At 38.3% G+C, this 20,256-nt stretch overlaps 1 protein-coding gene across 7 annotated transcripts in view; it reads left to right on the forward strand.

Moving 5' to 3' along the window:
- Window positions 1–20,139: 20,139 nt before the first annotated feature.
- PTPRC (protein tyrosine phosphatase receptor type C) overlaps window positions 20,140–20,256 on the forward strand; it is a 59,181-nt gene continuing 59,064 nt past the window's right edge. For all 7 annotated transcript variants that reach the window (XM_042820194.1, XM_042820195.1, XM_042820198.1 and 4 more), the window contains exon 1: window positions 20,140–20,249. The gene's annotated coding sequence lies outside the window, so the exon portion shown is untranslated. The remainder of the gene's footprint in view (window positions 20,250–20,256) is intronic.

The following is a 20,256-nucleotide window of genomic DNA, read 5'->3' on the forward strand; positions in this document are numbered from 1 at the left end:
TTTTTTTTTTTTTTTTTTTTTTTTTTTCCCCTCAAGTCAGGTCCAGACTCATTTAATTAGAGAAGAGAAGCTGATGTGATGACTGATGATGTGGGCAAAGGTGTTATGAGAGGGAGCGAAGGCAGAGAGGCTTCTTTCAAAGGTGTCTCCATTTCCCTCTTCTGCATCTCATCCAGCTCTCTCACTACTCAGAGTTTTGTGAGTCTTCTCGGGTTGTTCTCACTAATATAAAGGAAGATTGGCACAGTTCTGGTATTCTTGCTCCCCCAAAGCAAAACTGTGGCTCTATGTAATGATGAGTCTTATGTGGCATAAGAGACCCTGCAGACACCTTCCTGCTCAGCTGTAGCTTGGCCAGCAGAGACACTCTAAATCAGCCATTTCTACTTTAGATGAAGGCTGCTGTTTTCTGTCTGCAGTGGGAAGGTTGGTGGCAGTGAGTAAATTCACCCCAGGTAATTCAGATTTTTTTACTTGGAAAAAGGTCTGCTTGCTATGACTCAGATTGATCCTTACCTTGCGCGAATATAGCAGCTTCTCAACACATCTCCCACCAAGCAGTGTTTGCAGCACCCTTTTATTGTGGTTTGCATGTGCGCAGACTGTTCTCTGTAGGACAGCAGCAGGCAGAGTTTCCGCTGAAACTCTATTCAAGCTGAAATTCTCCCATGCATTGTCTGTGTGGTTGTATTTCCTTAAGCATGCACATTTTTGTAACTTTATTTTTTAATTATTAAAAATACTGTTTCTAAGTAATGCTGATATGAGTACTAAGTAGCATTCTTTGTTCAGGCTGTGGCTTCAAAGCAGTGACTGATTCAATGCTAAAGCATTAAAATAGCAGCGTGTCAGGCAGGACAGCTGGCACAGAGGCTTTTGTGTATCAGCATGTGCACCTTTTGTTTCTTTGCTCTAGACAGGTCTAAGTAAAGAAAAGAAAGCACTGTGCACACCTGCATAACTTACACCACACTGAGGTCTGCTTTTCTAGTGAAAATGAAACATCTTCAACTGGAGCAAGAGCTATCATGTTGAGAAAGAACAGATAGTGCACAGTTCTGCTGCTTCTGTCAGCGTTAGCATCAAAAGGACTTTGTGTATAACTTAAACTGTGTGCAACAACTATCACATGCCTCTCAAAATTATGTCCTTTTCTTTCATAGTTAAACAGCTATATTTAAAGAGATAGTTTTGAATTCTGTATGAAAGCTATAATTATGTCTGCAATTTGGGATTCTCTCTACAGAGGTTCCTAACAGTGATGCTCTCGCTCTGTTAACTTCAGTGCAGTTGACCTCAGCAGCCTAAGTTTCATCTGGAAGCCTGAACAAATATGGGAACAAATAGGTAAGCAAAGATACACAAAGATTAGTGTACTGATAGAAGCAGTTTGCTGCCATAGTGTCTGGCCAAGTTGATTGACAGAGACCCAGCTCTGACTGGCTTAGCAGCCTCTGTATCCTATATTAAGCTTCTACTTGTTAATCAGCCCGTGTTTTTTCCTAAATTTGGCTGATGCAGTCCAAATACATGTAATTATGTTTGCTTCTTTAGTTGGATGAGCATTCAGAGAAAGCCCGTGTGAGCTATTTAATTAGTCCTTTTAAAAATCTCTTGAATTGCAAGGACACCAATGAAGAAGAATATATATATTTTTTAATTAATCATATGATAACTCAGGTACAGTACATTAAAAAAAAAAAAAGAAAAAAGGCAACTCTAGTCACCAGCAGTTTGAGATAAATTTATAACCTGATCATTGGTGTGACTGTGATTATCACCTTTTTCAGCCCCAACCAGGTTACTCCTCCAGAGTAGCATGGGGGAGAAAATGGAAGGAGTGAAAGCAAGCGAACTCATGGGCCTAATACAGACCCATATACTGTATTTATGAGTCTAAATACAGTTTAAGAAGTGAAATAAATGGAAAACCAAACAAACAAGCAAAGAGCAAAATCCAAATATTGCAAAGACAAGTCAGTCACCACCTCCCATCAGCAGAGTAATGTCGAGTCAGCCCCTGAGCAACGGCTGCTTTGGAAAGAGTGTTTCCCGAGTTATTTCTCTGTGCCTTGTGATATGAGGTGTAAGGTATCCCTTGGCTTATTCCCAGCAGTCCCAGCTGTATTCTCTCACTTCTTGCTCACCAGCCTGCTCCTTCTTGGGGCAGAGTGAGAAGCAGAGAAAGTTCTGATAGTGTGCTCTCACTGGGTGTGTTATCAACACTGTTTTGGTCACAGATGCCAAACACAGCAGCAAAGAAGGCTATTGGAAAGAGATTAACTCCATCCCAGCCAGACCCAGCTTGCAGTTTCATTTCAGATGTTTTCTTCCCTTCCCTTCCTTCCTTCCATCTTTTCCCAGTGCAGCTATCTACTATTTTTTTTCCTACCCTTTGGCACACAGAGCATGCCGCTTCTCTTACCACATCCCCTTGATGACTTTTTAGTAGCTGCCTTTTCAAAGAGAAGTTTGCAGCTCCACCAGTACATCTCTGCAGGCAGGCTGGGAGGAGAGGGGAAGTGGGGAGTCACTTAAATATATTTTTGAACTTAGTGTAGGCTAACCAAAAACTCGCATCTATGTTGCAGCTCAACATTCACTTGAAGAAAGAAATGTAATATATCAGAAGAATTCAGTGCTATTTACAGTTGCATTTACTGAACTGCAAAAAGACACCACTAAGAAAGTAATTCAGCTTTGCTTGCATCCTGGTGAAGCTGAACCTGTAATCTTCTGTACTGTACTTATGTGCTGCAGCTTCATATATAGCTCAAAGGATACTTAACCAATTTGCTGACTTTTGACGAGAACTTTAATTTTGTACTTAGTCATCTCATTGTGTTTCATTCCAGCTTTGGGCAACACCAGCTTAAACTGAAAATGAATAAAGGGAATAAGAAGACTTTCCTTCCTTCTAGTGAAAATATTAATACTACAATAGGAGGACAGAAGGCTTTTTTTTTTAGTCTACATAAGCAAGTGAACGTTTGGAAAGGTAAGGCACAAAATCTGTAAAAACGCTGATCTGATGGCAGTCTGTCTTTAAGACCAAAGTAGACATTGCCTAGTTCTTACAACATTTCCTGATGTTTTTCCTGATACTTTCATGAAGAAGATGGGATTTTTCTCATTTTATTTAAGACTTGCTTATGAATTAGTGTTCCTGGCAGGAAAAATGTACGTATACTTGAATACTAGTATACTTATATGTTGGCATGCAGACATTTGCATATTTAGATTTAAATCTTTACTATTTCTTCACCATTCCATACCTTCTCAAATTTTCAGTTTAATTTTAAAAAGAATTAAAAAAAGAATTTACATATTCTTCATCAAAGAAATAAGAACACAAACTAACTTCAGCCTATTTATCATCACTTTACATCATGTCTCTGGTATTTCTATTCTACATGTCTCTTGCTCCTCATGTGGCTGTGAGAGCAGGTCTGGCATGTCAGTCACTCCCTCACCTTAGAGGAGGAAGGGCTATTCTCATCAAGAGTTGATGCAGTAAATGCTTCTTTTATTCACTTGGCTACTTACAGGAGTTCGAGTTTTGCTTTGCAGAGAGTAATTCAGCTGGTGAGGATGTTTATATGTTTTTATGTATAGCATTTGTCCTCTTTCCAGGCTTGGAGAAAAGGTCAAAACTCATCAATAGTTTTGCTTTTCTTTGCAAATGCTTCACTTCTGAAAGTTATTTCAGAGCTCAGCTGATCTAAGCATGGTTACAATGTGTTCAACAAGTCCTGAATTTCAATGACAGACGTCTTTCTTTTGTAGCTGAATGATTTATGTTGGAAAGTACAGAACGTTTAAAAAAAAAAAAAAAAAAAAAAGAAAGAAAAAGTGAGCAACACAATGTATTTCATGTTTTCCTTGCTAGAAAATGCAGAGAGGAATTTTGCTATTTTAACTGGTAAGGGCATGCATCTAAGAGACCTTCCTGATGGTTTTCTTCCATTACATTTTCAGGACTGGTACTGCAAAAATCAGATAATTTTCTGCAAGCCAGCTCTGGCGAATATTTCAGATTCTGGCACAATGCATCAAACAGTCATTGTTTCTAGTCCAGAAGTATCATTTTTAAGCATTCCTTTTGGTGGAATATCTTCTGAGATACAAGTACTGTGGCAGAACTTGTGAAGAAAATGCATGGGAGCTGCAATCAGAAAGGCAGAATTCGCTCCTAGTTAAATGTCACAGCAAAGCAGTGTTGTACCTGGGTTGTCAGGCCTCGAGCACAGAAGGAAGCCATTTCCCGTGGATCCACACCACGTCGATTATTCCCTCTCAGTGAAAGGCAGGAGCCACCAGTTGCCCAGCACAGAGCTCTGTGCTCCCAGAGCCGCTTGCTCCCTGAGGGCCTGCTGCCAGGGTGGGGACGGGAGCTGGCAGGCTGAGCTGCCTGAGGTAGGGGAGAATAAGGCATGGCTTATGGGCTTGTCTGAGGCCGGAGGGTTGGGACAGGAGAATGCAGCTGGCAGAAAGCAGTACCAGAGAAGTTGCGGCCCATGTAATGCTTTTTCGGAGGAACTGTGGGACTGGCCTCTAAATTTTGCTTTTGTCCCAGCGTTGCTTGAGACTCGTCCTTCACGTGGGATAGTGGGCATCCAGAGATTGGTTGAAGATAATGAGCATTGCTGTGCTGGAGATGTTATCTTCTGGTAGGAATTATGGTTTTAATGGTGGCTCTTAGAGCAGGGGCTGCTTATGGAAAAGCCTCTTGTACATTTCTGCCAGGGCACCTGTGTGGAGAAGCTGGCTCTGTATTTCTGTAGCTATTGCAGGCAAGTATACAGTGGGTCAGACTTGGCCTGGAAGGCGCAAGGATCAAGGAGGAACAAATTATTGTGCAGCAGGAGGATTTGGGCAGTTGCCAGAGCAAGTGTTTTTGTGCCCTGCAGAGAACTGGGGCATTGGTGGTAATGCACACCTCTTCAGAGAGCAAAGCTTAGACCACCAAGGTGTGGTGGTTTGCAGTCATCACGAGGGCAAGGTGGATTACATATTTTTTTGGTTGAAGAACTAGTTAGAATTAGTCTATTACGAAAGCAGAAAGCTGTTTTCTTGATCTCTGTCTGAGAATATTGGGAATATTTGCATTGCTCTTTTTCTGATACTATGGAGAACAGCAGAAGCAGCATAAATTAAACCTATTCTCACAGAGCATTGTACAGGCTCTAAATGAAGTCTCTCAATAGAAAATACGTTGCTTTGAAAAACCTCAAATGATGCATTAAAAAAAAAAAAAAGCAGCAGCTTCGTGCTTATGATAAGATAACCACTGATAAAAGACTGCACAAGGTTGGCTCTCAAAACCCTCTTGAAACGAAATTAAATCCACTGAAATTCTTCAGAAAAGGCCTACTATGTAATAGCTTTTACTCTGTCTGAACCTGTTCCTTCCAAGCCATTTGAGCTCCTCCTCTTAATAGCAGAGGTGATTGTAGATCTGTGTCATAGAATTGGAAATACTGCAACAGTTCATCTGTCCTTTTCAGTTCTCTTCCTTTCATAGGTAGGGATGAACACCTTATGCCAAAGTATTGAGACTCTCTGAAATTACTTTTTCTTTCTATCTCTTTCCACCCTTGCCTGCAGAACAAAGATGGTGCTAGCTTTATGAACTAACCTGTGGTAATACAGAGAGCAGCACGTGCTTTTTTTAGGTACCAATGGTTCCCTGCTCAGTACTAGCTGTCCAGTACAATCTTTGGATAGGCTACAGCAGCCATCTCTCATCCAACCATGTTTTTATGAATCCCCCAATGGAAGAGGAGAGGGAGAACCAGTGATGAAAGGATAAAACTTTCTTGTGAGCTGCATTGATTGGAGAAGAGAAAAGGAAAGCACTCACCCCTCTACACTGAATAACTGCATTGTTACAGTGTCATGCTCTTTGGATGTTGTGTCTACTGACTCTAAAAGCACCAGGTTGATATATTTTTCATAATGCACATATTCTGTCCTATATACTTATGAAAAAGATAGGAGTGTGCTTTATTATGCTTTGAAGCGTTGCAGGTAAAATGCTACATTTTTCTTGCAATGCAAATTACTTACTGTCATTTTAATAGCTTTTATATTGGTCTTTTCTTCTTAGCCTCTCTCACTTATGTTTTTTTTTTACAGTTTTGCAGTTGTGAAACGCTTGTTATTATGGCACTGATGATACTGAAGAAAAAAGAAAGCTCTGCATTGTAGAAAGTGGTGTCAACAGGTATGTGAATTACAGGGTGGGAGGAGAGCTGGCGGTAAGAGGTTCAGAAACCTGATGCTTTACAGTAACTTTGACTTCCTTTATACAAATTTTAGCTGTTTTGAAATGTTCAGATGAAAAAAAAATAATAAAGGGATGAACTTTTCTCCTCCCTAGACAGCTTGTAACCAACAAACCCAAAGGCTTGTATGAAAATAAACTTAACTCTGTGACTAGATATGTCATGTTGGTTTTGGTCTCACAAATGTTCCTAACATTCTAACAGGTTATTTGACAGAGAAATGTGTTTACTGTAGAAAACTACTTTGAAAAATAATTTTGCAAGGGAAACTTTCACAGTTCTCTGCAGGAACATAATTTAAAGAACCCTATCAGCCTGGGTGGAGGGTGGAAGATAACTTAGCTCCTTGGCCTACCAGCAGTTTGGTCAAGCTCTCAAGGAGCACCGTGTGGGAAAGTGGAGAGGTTTTGAGGAGGCTGTATTTCCACCTATGAATCACAATGAGTTAAACGCTTTCAGGCCTGTGGTTTTCAGTAATATTACTAAATCATAATCTCTGTCATGGAAACCTTAGAGTGGCAGGCCTTGACATATGAGCAAAGATAAGTCTGAGTATTGGGAAACAGCTGGAAGGTGTGTTTGCGTTTACTGCAACGATCACACAAATTCCTAGCGCTCAGTTTTGATAGAAGGTGAGTGGCAATAGTCTCTGCACTTGAGGAGGCTTTCACGCAGAAAAGAATATTTCAAAACAAATATTTGAAATGCTTGAAGAACTGAATGACTTGGAGGGGAAAGGCAGAGTCACTCTGGAGCATCATAAACTAAAACCGTTGCTATAAAAACAGGAAGAACTTGTAACAGTTTCAGCATGGAGTTTGCTTGGAAATTGATGCTGACTTTGAAGATCATGTTACCTTATCTTTCCCTGTTCCTACGAAGTGATTATTATATTGTTCTGTTATCTTAGTCATATGCTAGGATTAAGAGATTAACTTTGACTTTTTTTTTTCCTGCTTCACTGTCTGTGGTATCTTGATCTTCCTCTGCACTTTGTGTATTATTATTCAAGTTACCATTATTGATAAATTAACGGTATCAGAAATACATAAATGGAAATCTAAAAGTACAGAATATTTTTATCTTGAAATACCATTTAAAGTAGACAGGAAATATCTACATTTTTCTGTAAAAAAAGAAAAGCCTAAAAACTTCAAAAGAGCAAATTGAAGCTTAAGGAGAAAAAACAAAAGCCATAACATTAGTTATTGGGGACTTGGTTTCTACGAAATAAGTGCATCCAAATCTTCACGCACAATTTTGCAAGCACTTGGTGGACTGCTATTGGTTATAGCTCTGCATGCTAATTCATAAACTCTAGTTATTAACAGAAAGTTACTGATGCATACCCATCCTCAGAATTCACCATCCATGGGAAACGGTATCACTTTGGCTGGCTTTTCTCAGAGCTAACTTGATAATTACGCAGCAAGTGTTATGGAAATGCTAATGTAATATTTTTTTCATCGATGTTGATATCTGTGGTTACAGAACCTTCATTTTTCATAGAATTTATATGTGTTGGGTATGATGTATAAGATGGATTTTTATATTTTCACTCTGCAGTTAGGTTGAATGATTTTAAGAAATATGAAATTCAGCTAGTAATGAATTTACTGGGAACTGCTGATTATTAATAGTTCAGAATTTTTTAGAGTAGTTTTAAAAATGAATCTGATTTTTAATAAGTGAAAAATATTCCAGTTGTTAAAGGAGATAAAAGGGAATGATGTTTGGTAGATATTGGGTAACCTTGTGTAACTTCTTGCCATTCTTATGATTTTGAAAAGTGTTACTAGACTACAATATAGAACATTATTGTGCATAGGCTGAATGATACCATTGAGCTTACAGTAGTGGGAAGAGTGATTTTCATTTTTGTTGGTCTGTTCCAGTTCCTACTGACCACTATAGGCCAGGGAAGAATCCACAATGAAATTATGATTGTTGGTGTGTAGACCTGGTTGTGTGTGCATGTGCACATTGGTGAAAAGCTGGCAGACCTATTCCTTGCTCTAATAATAATTCAAGGTCTCTTCCCTCCTCCCCAAAGCCCTCTAAGACTATCAGATATAATAAGAAATATAAAATATGAGATGCAGAAGAATTTATGTGTAAAGCAGAAGGGGATTTTAAAAATAAAGTTTTTTTTTTTTTTTTAAAAAAAAAAGTTGCAAGTTTGAATCACCTAAGTAGACACGACTGTTTTTCTGCATCTTTTCATAGAATGGTTTAGATTGGAAGCAACCTTTAAGATCATCTGGTTCCAAGTGTCCTGCTGTAAGTAGGGACACCTTCCTCTGGACTAGGTTGCTCAGAGCCCAGGAAAGGGGCATCATTTTATCTTTTCTGGACTTCTCTTCTTGAAATACAGTTTTAATATGTTCACAAAGTTGACTTGAGGCATGCAGCAATAAGAGACCACAACTTTGGGAGCTGTTAGCTAATGATACTGTGGAATGTGTAGGATCCTGGTTGATGTGCCTAAAAGTAAAACTGGGGAGGCTTTATAATCTAGATGGTTCCATGTGGAATGAAGTGTGTGTATATACTGGTGCATGTATGTGCCTTTATATACATACAGACGGATATATAAATGTCAACAACAGTGTGTAAAAATCTAAGTTGCTCAAATACAGCATAATAGATCTTTAGTGTTTATTGGGTGCATTTTAAATGCAGTTTTTCTTTCCATATGGACTGTGTTTTCAATCTCTGTTGTGCCCTTCACCTCACTGCAGTATTCATTTTCTTTGTGCAGAAACCAGCAGGGGGGCTCTAAAATGACTGTTTTTTTTTTTCATTAAGAACTACAGGGTTTGGCCTGTAGTTTCAGTTTAGATGAAAGAAATAGTTGATTTATTTGAGAAAACAGTGGAAATCGGGAATATTTCGTTCAGTACTACAGCAGTGTTTGCAGTAATTGCCTTGTACTGTTTGCAAGTCTTTCCACTTCATGTAAATACATTCACTTCAGAGAAAAAAATCCCTTTTAGCTGTGAGATGGGGCTTTTTGAAGGAGGTGTTCATTTGGAGGTTCATGGCTCTCTTAAACACATTTTTTCTTAAAAGTAAATCTTGTAATCTCCCTGTCACAAATCCTGCTCACTAGGAATTCTGCTTGAAGAACCATTTCAATTTCTGTATCAGGTATTTCAAGCAAATACATCTAATGACTCAAAAAATTCTTATAGTCAGACAGTGGACCCCAATAAGAAGGCAAAGCTCTGATAGTTTGAAATCTATTTGAAATCTATTCCTAGCAAGATGTTGCAGAAGGGGAAAAAACAAACAAACAAACAAAACCCACAAAAAACAAAACAAAACAATGCAACCAACCAAAAAAAAAAACACCCAAAAACACACATGATAACAAACCAAAAAAAGTTTTGGATGCTAAGAAAAGGAGGGTGACTCTAAAGTAAATGAAGTATTTTGGAAATCATTTAAGAACTAACCAGAAATTCCCTAAGCTTCATAAATGAACTCCCCAACGCCTTCCCCTCACACCTGGTAAAAGCTCTCTGGTTCAGATTTACACGATATTGTTGTACAGAATAACCTCAGGTGGGTATGGTCTGAGAACATAATCTGCTTGTTTCCCTTGCTCAGAGTAGAGGTGTTTGTTTTTTTTTGTTTCAGTGTTAGTTGTTGGTGGCCTTTTCTAACTGAGTTTTCACTCTCCCTGAATGTGGATGCTGCATTCTACTGACTGATCATCTTTGTGGAATTTTTGTTCTTCATATGCTGTCATAACTGTGCTCAGTGCAGTTGGTACTTGTTGTTCCTCGCCTGTGCATCTCTGAGAAGAGTTCACTTTGTCTTCTTCCTCTCAACTCACCAGGGACAGTCGTAAGTTTATACTGATAGCAGTAACTTCTCTATGGACAAATGGAGTATGTCCTGCATGTTGCACAGGAGTGAGGCTGTCGTATTTGAAAGTATTTAGCTCTGAACTGTAGCTAACAATGGCTGTTTTATTTGGCATGGGTTTGAAATTTATGATATGTCAAAATGCAAATATTTATTTGTAAGCTGTAAACGTGAAGAAAAAGAACACTGTATTCTCAAGAAAGCTTCAGAACAAAATACAGAATTTTTGCTCAGTGTTTCTTATGCAGCTTGGAGATGAACCATTTCCCTGTTAAGGTGAAAATGTAGATTACTTAAAAGCTTCTCTGGCTTACATTTAATTATTGTAAGATTCCAGGTTCATACAGCTTTAGGGCAACATCTCATTTTTAAGAAAACCAGAAGTGAACTTTCTTGAAGTCAGGCTTCTTCTTTTTAGTCAGGGGCCCCAGGAACACTTAGTGAGATTTTTCCCCATCATTCAAGCTCTAGCAACTAATCTAAGATAGTAAGTCTCTTGCTAGATAAGATATTTCGTTTGTTTTTGTTTTGTTTTTTTCCTCCTGCCTTTGGTTTTTAGACCCTGCAGCTTTAAAGACATGACCCTTTAAATGCTATTCATGGTAATTTTAGCAGGAAATCTGAACATTACTTCAAATTTCTGTATACTTTCGCAACTCCATCAGCACCTCAGAACTGGATTCATTGGTCCTGTGAGACTTGGGAGTTAATATGACATGCTTTGGTGCAAACTCCTAATCATTCTATGCATCTTGACAAGAGCTAAGAAACCAATATATCAATTTAGAAGAACCTGAGGCCAATAACTGAGTAAGTTTTGCCGAATTTGGACAGTGATTATCTGTCATTCTTTTCCACTTCCAGCAAGAAAGTACTGGCTCCTGTGGCACTTGGGTTACAAGGCCAGGCTGGTAACACTGAGCTTTGTACTTCTGATGTACAAAATGAAACCTGAAATGTTCAATGACCAATCATTTAATCCAAGCAGTTTGATGGTGAGAAGAAATACGCTGACAGGAAATGTTTTGCTGTGCAAAGGCTGGGGGATGCAGGAGTGGATATCAGCACTTCTGAGTCGTTTACTCCCAAAGTGTTCTCTTATCAGTGAGCTGGAGTGGGCTTCATTAATACGCCTTAGATGTTTTCTGGAGAGTCCTTCAGAGAGATCTATCAGAGACACCATGAAAAAAATTGTGGCTTGTGTGGTGTAGCTTGGATTTCACTTAGCTGGAAAGGTTATGGATTTCATTAGACCTCTGTTATAATCTTTGCAGCTCTGCCGCATTGCTGGGCCTTGCTAATTATCATACAGGAACCAGAAAGTGAAACCAGCCTGGGAGACTGACAGCTACCAAGCTTTGCAGGCCAAGCTGAGGCAGAAGCAGAAAGCAGAAGGCAGGAGATTTTACTGTTCAGATATGTTCATTTCAGTCATAGCATATTCGAGGGTAATGATTATAAGCAAGCAGTCTTGAAGATAATGCTGCTGATCTTTTATAAAATAGTGGTCAGCAAAGGCTTTAAGTGCATCTCATGATGCAGTTAAGCAAAGCTTGCTTCTAATACACGAAGTGTTTGACAAACACAGCATAAAAATAGTATCAGCAGTAAAATAATTTAAGTGGGTATTTGTTTGGATACAAGATATATGATGTGTTTGACACACTTTTGTTCTGTTTTTCCTTTGGAGTTTTCATTTACTTAATAAGCTCTCTTAAAAGGTTTTGAAAATTGGTGTAAATGATTTATAAAACCAGATTTACACAATCTAATAACTCAAGGTCATGCAAAGCAAACTGGTTTATTCCTTAAGTAATTTGAATTTTAATGGAAGTATAAAACTCTTGTAAATGAGTAAGATGTGTCGTGAACAGAGAATTTGCATGGTTGAATGGCTGTACAGTGAAGGCCTGCATTTTGAGCTCATTCACCTTTACAACTCTAGCTGAGACATGCATCGAAAATAGGCTATCTCAAAACACTTTTTCTACTTCTTGTTTCTCCTTGGAGCAGAGCAGAGAGTGCTATGGAAGCAGCAGAGAAATCTCTTCCCATCTCATTTCAGTACTTCTCTTTTCTAGCTCTGCTTGTGTTCCTCATGCAAACAAAAGGGAAAAGATCAAACTCCCCCTCCATTGCACTTCGCCCCAAATTCAGCAGTTCAGTTGCAGCTTGGCTTCCTCAGGACTCCTATTTGGCACTCTCAGTGTCCAAACACTGTAGTGATGCACAAAAGACATTCTTTACAGCTGGAAGTGTAGGTATGATCTTAAAAGACAACAATTAAAGAAATCAAGAGCTCTGTGAACAGTGGTGAAAAAAATTGGTATGAGAGATTGCAGAGACTGCAGACTGCAGACTGGTCTTCCTTTGTCTACTGTCTTCTTCTATCTTAAAATTATGCTTCTTTTTACAGCAGGATAAGGAAAGGAAAACAATTAAAAATTAGTAGATTTTCTTACAGAAACTTTTGTGAACACGTTATCTTTGCATCAGTGTTGATGTTGTGTGGCTAAAACTGCAGGCTGAGGAGATAAAATGTGTCAGAAACATCTCCCCTCCAGAATGAATCTCTGTGGATTTGTGTGGGGCAACTGTACCCGCAAACTGAACATGAAGTTTGTGTCTTTCTCAGTGTACGACTGCCCGAAGGAGAAGCCCTGATTTTTGTTTCTGCGTTTATGGGCCTTATAAACTGAGCTATGGTAAGCTATCATGTTTTACCTAAGAAGAGTTTTAAGTATTGCCTCTGTGTTTTTACACAGAATTTCATGAACTACAAAGGGGATCTTTTGTCAGAAGAAGATAGAGCTTCTTGCCAAATAATTGTTGCACAATTTCATTTGCAGTATTTCCTAACTTACAATTTATAGGAAGTAACTTAGTGCTGTAAGGCAGTAAGCGGATGCACAAATGTTTTGTGCCTATCTTTGGAGGGAGAGCACATTACCTCAGTTGATCTGCCAGCCTAAGATTGATATGGGAAACAGGAGTATTTTTGTGATGTTAGAACTTACATTGCTGATCCTTGTACTGATTTTAAAAAGAAATGGAAATATCAGCAACATTAGGCCCTTCAACAAAAGCTAGAGCTTTGGCAGCTCGTATGTAAGCATAAATTAACTGCTGGGTAATTTAGATATTTCTTTGAGACACGTGGAAGTTCTTTTCCCGCTCTGACAAATAGAAATGGATACTGTTTTATTGTCATTGTAATGCTGTAGTTAACATCCTTGGAGAATTCCGAGTGTTTTGGGAGCATCACAGCATGAACTATTTCAGCTTTTCCTGCTCTTCCTTCATCATCCGTTTTGGGTTATTTTTGGCCGTTTCATTGCACTGTATGCAGTAAACATACTTTGTGTGTTTCTAAGGACCCAGTGATGTTTCCTTGAGGTTTCCTGGAATAATTAAAATAGTTTATGCTAACTCTCTTTGAATGTTTATTGCAGAATGACCTACAGTGAAATAGAAATAGGGTGTGAAACAGAAAATATAGATGAAACCAGTAGCTTTATGCCAGAGTATTTAATTCCCAATGCTGTCTTTCCTCTTACTTGTCTTTATATTATTGTGAATTTCTTTGGCTGTATGTCACAGTTTCTCCTGCGCAAGAGCCTTTTGTTTATCTTGCTGTTGCTTTAAAAACATATATTTCCATTATTTCTGCACCTCTAATAGTTGACTTTAATTATATCCATTAATAAGAAGTTATAAAGAAGTGTTTGAAATTATGTAGAAAGTATCGTATCATACTCATTTTCATCTTCTTAATAAAATTGAAGTGCTTGAGTCCATCTCATTTTCGCTCAGATCTACTTTCTTAGTTCTTATGCCATCTGCTCGAGTCTCATGATTGTCATAGAGATTTCTGAATACTGTGGTTATTTGGAAATGTCCAAATGAATACGTGACCTAAAATATCAGCCAATCTTAACCTTTAATAGGGCCTAATTAGGTAGGCAGTAGGTAGGTAGGTAGGTCTCATTTTTTCCTTAAATAATCCTGTATTATATTTGTGGGTTCTTCCTTTTCCATAATGTTTATCTGCAAGAAATGTCATCTTTGTCCCAGAACGATAATGTTCTTGATTAAGAGAGAGGATGAAGACTACATGAATGTAGAAGAGATAAGGAAAAGGCTGATAGTTTAGTGAATTTGAATTTAAACAATCATTGCAGAGTTTACTGACTTGAAACTTGAAACAAGTACATGAAACTCATGGCAAGTATCCTTTCTTCCATGCTGTTGAATTCCATCCCATGTGTTTTCTACCACTGTCCCCAGCTTGTTCCCACTTATTACCTACTCTATGAAACTGCTCTTTTTAAAGCACTGACTCATTCTGTGTCAAGTCAGGGAAGTTATGTGACAAGATTATATCTTTAGCACTTCTTTTAAAGGAGCAAATAACCAAGGCATGTGGACCTTAACAAGACTGTGAACTGAAAATGTTACAAGGACAATACTTGAAAAATATATTTCAAAAGCCTAAGTTCCAGGATGTAGCTTCATGTCATTTCCACTATTTCAGAAGTCTTTATATGCTACAGAAAGCTCTCAGGAAAGTTTGTCTCAGCTTGTAGTTCACTTTCTTTTTAATGTCTCTTTCCATGTTTCATAACTACTTCTCTTTAAATAAACTTTGAATTTTTTGCATGTGCTGATTTGTTTTTTGTAACGTGAGGATAAACAAAGACAACCAGTGTATCTTTGGATTGCCTTTTTGTTCTTCTTTTTTGAGTATCAGCATTATACATTTGGCATGATTTATGTTGCCTTACTGTGTGTGTGTAAATGTGTATGAAAGGAAGAGCTTTCAGGCAGGGAAACTGAGGCAGAGAGCTGTGGCACAGCGATGCGATGTGCAGGGTAAAACAGTGGGATCAGACTGGTTTCCTAACTGTTGCAAATTCAAAGATGCAGATTATGAATTAAGATTATAGAAATCTTTTGGGCAGTTTTAGCTTTATAATGGCAGTTTTTTGACAAGCCACTGAGGAAGAAGTAATGCCTGCTGGATGCTTGTCTTTGGAGTCATCTGTCTAAATCATATAGACAACCCCAGAGAGGAAAATATGTCAGAACAGGCTGAATGGTAAGAGATGGGCTATCAGAAGATGACCAACAGCATTACTGTAAGCGGACCAGCCTTCTAAGTAAATTTTTTGGTTTATGCCTGTAATACCTCGCCGAGAGGCTTTTTATGTTTGTGTATCATAATGACTGCAATCAACTGTAAGAATGCATTATTATACACAAAATCAGCATTTGAATGTTAGAAAGACATCTGCTGTAAAGTTATCTGGTATCTTAAAAGAAAAAAAGAAAAGCACCAATACTCTTGGATATGAGCACCATTGTCTGACAGATTGCAAAAACACTAGGAGGCCTTGCAGGCTACAGCTAATAGTGTATGACAATGGGTCTGGCATCCTAGGTGGGAAGCAGCCTGTGTGGAGGAACATGGTGCCAGAAATTCACAGCACAGAATACACCTACTTGGGGAAAGTTGATAAATGGATGGAGGGCTCTCACAAAGAAAGCCACTCTCCTTCAGGATACCAAAATGAAGCTACAGTACCCATCTGACACTAGTCCTGGCTTGCTCCAGACAGAGCCACAGTATTAAAAAATAAAAGAACAGAAAAACCCCATTTTGTTAGGTATATTTAAAACATTAATGCAGGCATATCCTCGTATCTGTAAGTATGTTACAGAGCCCACATCATCATGTGCAGAAGGAGCTCCTTTTTTATTTCTAGCCTTGGGTATTCCTGCTCCCGAGTGTCAGTGATTTTGCAGAGCATGGCTCCTTGCCTGGCTGTCAGTTCACTTTTGTTTTAAGCTGTAGTTGTTCAGGTATATTTTCTGAAACAAAGTCATATTTGTCATGACAAAGTCATGCGAGTCTGTGAGAATTTAGAGGTTACAACTATGAGAAATGAAACTGCAAAAAATGGAGAATCAATCTAAGAGAAGGAAATCTATCATCATTGAAGGGATTTTCAAATGAGAGTTCAACTAGGAGTGGGCCAAGGGTAAAATATTCAAATAATTCTTCTGCACCTCCTGTTTTTTTCCTCTCAAATTGAGTGATGAAAGGATAAGAAAAGTCACTGCGACTGAACATGTTTATTTGATGCTCTTTACATAAGATAAAGTAAACTCATTGTTTAGTGTGCAAGGTTTGAGTGCTACAAAGCTAAATTCTGAGCGCTTTGCAGAATCTAGCACTCCTTCAAAGGAGGAGGTGTAGATTTTCAGGGAAAGCTGACACAGTGCTTCTGGACGCACTGCCACTGCTTAAGGAAGTAAATTCTAAAGGGCACGTTAAACATAGTGATTCAAGAAGATTCATTTCAGAACAACTGTGCCTAGTGTTATCCCAGAATGATTTCAGTTGTAAGCAAGAAAGAAGTGCCTGGCACTTCTGAGAGCTTACCATACATATACTGCTCATTTGGGGCCAGATTGTGAATGGTGCCTCAGGGATACCAAAATCTGATCTCTGTCCTGAACAGGTACTGTATAGATGATGCAGGCAACATATGAAGATGTCAAATCATTGTTGCCTGAGGGTTGATAGCAGCATAGCAGTATGCCTGCACAAAGAGCTGTATTGTTTACTCTTGAGCTTAAAAAAATTTGATCCAATGTGACATAGTAAGTAAAAATGTTTTCTTTCTTCAAGAAATTGTTCTTGGCAATTGCAAACAAGCCTGAAAAACTATCTGCGCAATAGATTCCCTAGCAAATAACACAAATTTAAAAGCAGTATAGCATGTATTCTTTAGCATGAACAGTATTGTCAGAGGTATCCTACTAAATTAATGTTACAGTATTATAGAGGTGGCTCCTTTGACTTAAAAATTGTTGCCCTTGGGATGAATTTGTCCAGCATTTCATAGCATTTGCTAAGGCGCATGCCTTCAGACTGTGAGAACTGCTTAATTCTGATGTGTAGCCATTGTATTTGTGAATATAACTGAATTGAATCATACCAGCTAGCTTCCACGTAGAGATTATTATCCAGAGCAAAGTGCATTTAAATCCAAGTGATGCAGGGAGTATCTAGAGAACTTCCATTTTATTGAGCTACGTGCTCTGTAACTAGTACTTTGAGGATCTTTGAACCAAAAAGAAAACAAAGGTGGGTTCTCACAAATACAGATGTTTGAGAAAGCTAGTTTATACAACATTCTGTAAACAAATTAGCACAAAATAGCATCAGGTTGTGTACCTGTGTAAAATTAAATAAACGTACCCTAGTCCAAATTCTTTGCGATGAAAGCTGAAGTGACACCACACAGAAATTGAAAATTTGAACTTGGAAGTTGTGGAGAGTGAGGAGTATTACTGTCTCATCATTATTTAGCTAAACTTTTAGGAAAAAACCACACACTGAAGCCTGAATGTATGAAACCACACAGAGAACGAAAAGGCTGTGGTTTCAGGGCTCATTGGTAGCTTTTGGTCACTGTCTTGTTTTATGCCATTTAACACAACAAGCACCAGAAGAAAAGGTTTTTGTATGGTATAGGCCCCGTAGATACTTAGTGTGCATGTTCAACATGGCTATTATTTTGTATGTCAGAAATAGGATACCCCAGCCTTCTTGCGGCAACCTGTGGCAGTCCAACCAGAGATGGTAAAGCTGTTGTAAAGCAGGGAGTTATGGAGAAGTTTATCTGGTCTACCTTGGTAACTTTTACTCTTTCACGTCATTGCTCGTCTTTGTCATTTCTTAGACATGTTTGAAAACCTCATGCCCTCTTTTTGCATGTTGCCCACTCAAATATAATTGCCTTCTCAGTGACTTCATTCCTTGTAAGCTCCTGCACAAGCAAGTACAGCCCAAGCTTTCCATTTGTTTGGTTTCACAGTGGTTGAAATGCAATGGAAAATGGAAATGTGCTTAACCTACGCAAAACTATAAGTGTAAAATCTCAATATTGCATCTTTATAGTATCATTTTCAGCATAAGTCTGAACCACGCTGGAACTGAATTTTCTGTACTTGTAGCCAGCTCTTTGACTTCCTTATAGTGCACTTTCTTAGCTAACAAAACTGAGGAATCACTCCTTGAAGGAAAAGTGAAGCAAGGCATCCTACATCCTGGATGTAAGCCAACCCTACACTGACTTTTTTCCTGTAGGAATTTCCCTTTCAAACCATCTCTATTTTCTGTTTTCTGGACCAACTGCTTTTATGGACCTTAACTTCCACCCAACAAGTCCACAACAGCCATTCTGTGACTTTCCTGTGGCTGGGAGGAGGTAAGCAGCCCTGCCTTGTTATTCAGCAGAGCTCAGATTTCTGTCAGTTCTCACCTCCTTCAATACACATGATTTTATATCAAGAGTCACTAAGCTTTTTCTGACTAATTTACATACTAGCAGAGTATATTGATGCCCTTTGGGTGATTGTATGGTTTTGCCTAGATGTGAGCTTCTTTTGTGTAACTTCCAGTTTTTCTGACGTGTTTGATAATTACCTGCTTTTAAAGGCTTGTTATGAAGGGAGGGAACTTGAGAGATTTTGCTTCTTGTCACACACTTCCTTCCTTCTCTTTAAGCCAGGCATGCAGTTGTTTTGAGAATCTTATGGGTAAAATCCACACAGCTAGTCTCAGTAAAATATCAGTAAAATATAATTTCCCCATGAGTTTCATTTGTAACCTTGGTCAGCAATTTTAGCGATTAATCGTTTATACTTCCTCAGCTGTTAAATAAAGTACTGTAATGGTGTGATGACTAGAAAGAGTGATGCTTTAATTAAATAACATTTGTGATAAATGCAATATTTAAGTGATATGAAGGCTTTGTAAATATCACACAGCCAGATAAGGTCCACTGTGCTAGAATTTTGCTTAGGGAGAAAGCTTAAAAATTGAAGCAGAGGTTGTGTAAAACTGCTGGGGAAGGTTAGATAGAAGTGGCACCTGGTTCTTGTTGAGAACCTTTCTGTGAAATTCTCCAGTGTGTTACGTAAATCAGCTGGGATTCTTCAGAATTATGGTTTTGATGCAGACAATATGTAGCTATAGTCCAAATTAACTTAAAACAACTTCAGCATGATGAAGTTCCTGTGTATCAAAACTGGGCTTTCTGGAGATTTAGGCCATGTCAGTTTCTTTCTGAATACGTTTCCAGTAATTATTATATGAGGTGGTATAGACACACATTGTCTAATGGAAGGATTTTGGCCTGTGTTATAGGGTTTCACTCAAAGTTGGACTCAAATTTGAAGCTGGATTTAGTCTTACGAGGAATTGAGTTTACTTATGTTGTCTGTAAATTATTATGTAAATGTATGCATGTGATGCTTAGGAAGACCTGAAAAATAAAACAAATATATTCCAATGAAAGAAGCTACTCCAACGTTTATTCCCTTTGTACACTACTATACAGTGTGTATCTTTTATCCAGATATTGGGTGTACTGGCATAAACTTCTTTGGTTAGGTTGCATTTACTGCAGGAAATGGACCACAGTCCTCTGGCATTATCATAATAAGAGAATTGTATGGGGGATATGTAATTAAGAATTGAAGACAGAATTAGAAAATAGAATTAGATTGCCTATATCCATTTGTTCAATCTTATTGTCAGTTCTAGAATTGTGTTATTGCAAAAAAAAGAATTTAAAAAAAAAATCAGAATTGTGTCTTTTTATGAAGATCTTATTATTGCCATTTAAGTATTTTGTTGACTGATTGTTTGGGTTTCCTTTTGTCTCAACAGAAATCTTGACAGTCCGTAAGTGAGAGGAGGGTCAATAAAATTTATCCAACAGAAAAGTGAATAAGAAGAAAAAGAATGATGATTTCTTGAGTCTGGTCCTTTGAAAAGTTAAGTCTCAGTAGTTCCCCTGTAGAAATAGCTGAAAACAATCTATTTCTTTTGAATTAAGGAAGCTGGGTATTACTGCAGCAATTTAAGAAAAACCCTCTTAACTTCCTGGAAACTGAAAGATTTTTTTGAAGAAGTAATGGTCTCTGACATCACTGTGCACAGCAAGTCTGCGAGTGGTTAGGTTGGGGCAACAGAGGAAGCCAACTCCTTCGCAGATAAGCAGGCAGTGTAATGTATGTG

The sequence above is a fragment of the Centrocercus urophasianus genome, unplaced genomic scaffold (assembly GCF_019232065.1).
Source record: "Centrocercus urophasianus isolate 14NV4802_14NV808 unplaced genomic scaffold, USGS_Curo_1.0 seq_18, whole genome shotgun sequence".
NCBI lineage: Eukaryota > Metazoa > Chordata > Aves > Galliformes > Phasianidae > Centrocercus > Centrocercus urophasianus.